Source organism: Equus quagga, chromosome 16, assembly GCF_021613505.1.
Source record: "Equus quagga isolate Etosha38 chromosome 16, UCLA_HA_Equagga_1.0, whole genome shotgun sequence".
NCBI classification, from domain to species: Eukaryota; Metazoa; Chordata; class Mammalia; order Perissodactyla; family Equidae; genus Equus; species Equus quagga.
The window spans coordinates 16,078,676-16,082,882 of NC_060282.1; positions in this window are offsets into that span (position 1 = coordinate 16,078,676).

A 4,207-nucleotide genomic window follows, 5' to 3' on the forward strand; every position below is an offset into this window, starting at 1 on the left:
GGCCTTGGCCTCCCCAGTTCACGCCACCTTCATGGCGTCAGTAACCTCATACTGACTTGGGATGTTCACACGTATCTTGAGGCCCTCACCTTACCAGATCGTTTCCTTTTAGTCCCCTCGTCTCCTCCCCAGTCAAATCTTGCCTATTGTTATGGGCTGAATGCTTATGTCTTCTCAAAATTCGTCTGTTGAAGTCCTAATCCCCAAAGTGATGATAATAGGAGGTGGGGCCTTTAGAAGGTGATTAGGTTTAGACAAGATCATGAGGGTGGAGCTCCCATGATGGGATTAGTGTCCATACAGGAAGAGTCAGAGAGACCAGAGCTCTTTCTCGCTCCACTATGTGAGAACACAATGAGAAGTCAGCCACCTGCAAGCCAGGAAAAGAACTCTCTCCAGACACCAAATCCACCGGCACCTTGATCTTGGACTTCCAGCCTCCAGAACTGGGGGAAATAAATGTCTGTTGCCTGAGCCACTCAGTCTGTGGCAGCTTGTTATAGCAGCCAGAGCAGACTAACACCCCCGCCCTATGTCCCATTCCCTCAAGATCCCAGTGTGTGCAAGATCCCAGTAGGAGAACTGGACACCCGATCGCTGTTAAACGTGCTCTTCTCTAGAAGGCCTCTCACTGAGCGACCCAAAGAAGGCAACTTCAGACACTGTGGCAGGTAAGAAAAGGAGATAAGGACACGTATTCTGAATCCTGCTGGGTTTCTGATGCCCACTGAGGCCCTGTATTTGGAGTATATCAAGCAAAAACTCCATGAGATCAGGCCATAGAGGGGGAAATATAACTGAGGTGACCAATTTCTAATTTCTCTCTAAACCTGTACCTGGTTTTAACAGGGAGTTGTCAGGCAGAACGCCCATCCAGATTTGAGCTGAGCCTGATGAGACAGCGCCATCTCCATCAGCAGATCTCTGAATTAGCATTTATTGTATCTCCGCCTGTTACCTGATATTACACTAGTAACCCAATTGGTTAAGCAAAGTTAAAAGAAACTAGTTAAGACCCAACATAATAAAATAGAGGAGCACTTGAAGGATTGGAATGGGGTAGATGGTAAATAAAAGGAGGAGATGTAAGGTGTTGAGCAGAATTTACTGGAAGGTAACATGCTCAACACGATCACTCCTCAGGCCTTCGTAATTTCTTTTCTCTTTCTAGAATGTTCTATCCTCACATATCCTTATGGCGACTCCTTCACTTCATTCAGGTCTCTCTTCTAATCTCACCTTCTCTCACCACTCATCACTTTCACACCCTCCTCCCTGACTTATTTTTCTACTTTCCATCTGTAAACATTCTCTATTTATTCGCTTCTTTCCTATCTTCCCCTTCTAATTCCATGACAGCAAGAAATTTGTCTTTTCCTGCTTCCTGCTGTTGTCTGCCCTTCCTAGACCAGTACCTGGTATACAGTAGGCCTTCAATAAATACTGTCTGAGCAATTGAATTATTCAAACAATCAGTTGCATTAGAACGTATCCAAATAGAATGGATCACAGTAAAACGAAGTGGAGTAGAGTGGAACAGAAAAGGGAGAAATGGAACAGGGTGGAGTGGGGTGGGGAGGGGCAGGTAGTTCAAGATGAAAGGAAACAAAAAGACTCACTCCAGAGCAGTGGAATGGTCTGGAGCAGTGGTTTTTTGACCGTGAATGCACATTAGAACCATCTGGGGAGCTTTTAAACCACATAATGCCTGGATCTACCCATGGACATTCAGATTCAATTGGTCTGGGGTGGGGCCCCAGCACCACTATTTTTTTTAAAGCTTTCCATGTGATTCAGATTTGCAGCCAGGGGTGAGAACCACTCTATCAGGACATTCTGGTTACAGAAATTAGGTTACCATCAAGCCCAGCTGTAAGGTTTATGCACAGAAGAGCTACCAGCCAGAACCTCAAACCCTGCTAACAGCCTGTCTGTAAAGGAACACGCTCATCAGCAGCCACAGAAGATCTCTCAAATTCTCAGCTATTGCCCAACAGAGCACATTGTTCTGACAAACGTATGAATGGAAACTCAGATCTCAACCTCTGCAACCCGATTTTGTCGTGAGGCCGGGCCGTCTGCTGGGGTATCTCCAACTTCTTCTCTGCCCGGCATGGACTGGGCAATCTGCAAAGTCATTCCATCTCTGCACAGAGATCAGTGGGGCCGCCCTAGAACTCCAATCACCTCCAAGGCAGACTCTCCCCCTTGTCTTTCTCCCACTGTCCAGCTAACCACAAAGTCTCCTTCAGCTTTGGGCCAAACCAGGCACAATTATAAAGGAGGCCCAAAGTCCAACTTCCACAGTCTTCCTGACTTCAGATTTCTTTTAATTCAATTTACTTAAACTGAAAACAAACAAACAAAAACAATTCTCCCATTTATCCCACCCCCACCCCTGCCTCTTGCAACCATCAATCTGTTCTCTGTATCTATGAGCTTGGTTTGTTGGTTTTTTTTTTAGATTCCACATATATGAGAGATCATACAGTGCTTGTCTTTCTCTGTCTGACTTATTTCACTTAGCATAATGCCCTCAAGGTCCATCCATGTTGTTGCAAATGGCAGGATTTCATTCTTTTTTATGGCTGAATAATATTCCATTGTATATATACACCACAGTTTCTTTATCCATTCATCCATCAATGGACACAGGTTGTTTCCATATCTTGGCTATTGTGAATAATGCTGCAATGAATATGAAGCTGCATGTATCTTTTTGTGTTAGTATGTTGTTTTCTTCAGGGAAATACCCAGAAGTGGAGTTCCTGGATCATATGATATTTCTATTTTTAATTTTTTTAGGAACTTCCATACTGTTTTCCATAGTGGCTGCACCAATTTACATTCCCACCAACATTGTACCAGGGTTTCCTTTCTCCACACCCTTGCCAACACTTGTTTCTTGTCTTTTTGATGATACTCATTCTTACAGGTATGAAGTGATAGCTCCTTGTGGCCTTGATTTGCATTGCCCTGAGGATTAATGATGTAGGCATCTTTTCACCTACCTGTTGGCCATCTGTATGTCTTCTTTGGAAAAACCTCTATTCAGATTTTGCCCACTTGTTAATCAGATTGATTTTTTTGCTGAGTTATATGACTTTTTTACATATTTTGGATATTAGCCCCTTATCAGAGAAATGATTTGCAAATACTTCCTCCCACTCAGTCGTTTGCCTTTTCATTTTGTTGATGGTTTCTTTTGCTGTGCAGAAGCCTTTTGGTTTGATATACTCCCTCTTGTTTATTTTGGCTTTTGCTGCTTTTGCTTTTGGTGTCAGATTCAAAAAAAGTCATCACCAAGACCAACATCAAGGAGCTTACTGACTGTTTTCTTCTAGGAGTTCACAATTTCAGGTCTTACGTTCAAGACTTTAATCCATTTGGAGTTAATTTTTGTGCATTATGTAAGATAGTGATCCAGTCTCATTCTTTTGCATGTGGTTGTCCAGTTTTCCCAACACCATTTATTGAAGAGACTGTCCTTTCCCCATTGTATGCTCTTGGCTCCTTTGTCATAAATTCATTGACGATATATGCATGGATTTACTCCTGGGTGGTCTATTCTGTTCCACTCATCTATGTGTCTGTTTGTATGCCAATACTATACTGTTTTAGTTATTACAGCTTTGTAATATAGTTTGAAATCAGAGAGCATGATGCCTGCAGCTTTGTTCTTCCTTCTCCAGATTTCTTTGGCTATTCAGGGTCTTTTGCGGTTTCATACAAATTTTAGGATTGCTCATACTCTAGCTTGTATCCAAATCCATCTGGCTCTCTGGAAAAAAATAGTAATGATGTAATCATGACAACTATCCTTTCTTGAGCTCTGGCTGTACTGAATCTATGATAAGTTGCTACAATCGATACTCACTTTATATAATAATAGCTAGCACTTATTGAGAACTCTTTATATACCAGGCATCCTTCTTTCAATTTTACTTATATTAGCTTATTTATCAACTCTATGAGGAAGATGCTATTATATCACCCCCATTTAAAGATGAGGAAACTGGGGCACAGAACAGTTAAGTGACCTGCCTAAGGACCCACAGCTGAATAGCAGAACAAGGACTCACTGTAGAGTCTGGATTCTCAGCCTCTATATTCGGCTGCCTCATGCAATCCTTGTGTCTTCTTTTTTCTTTGAGAAAGGTTAGCCATGAGCTAACATCTGCTGCCAATCCTCCTCATTTTGCTGAGG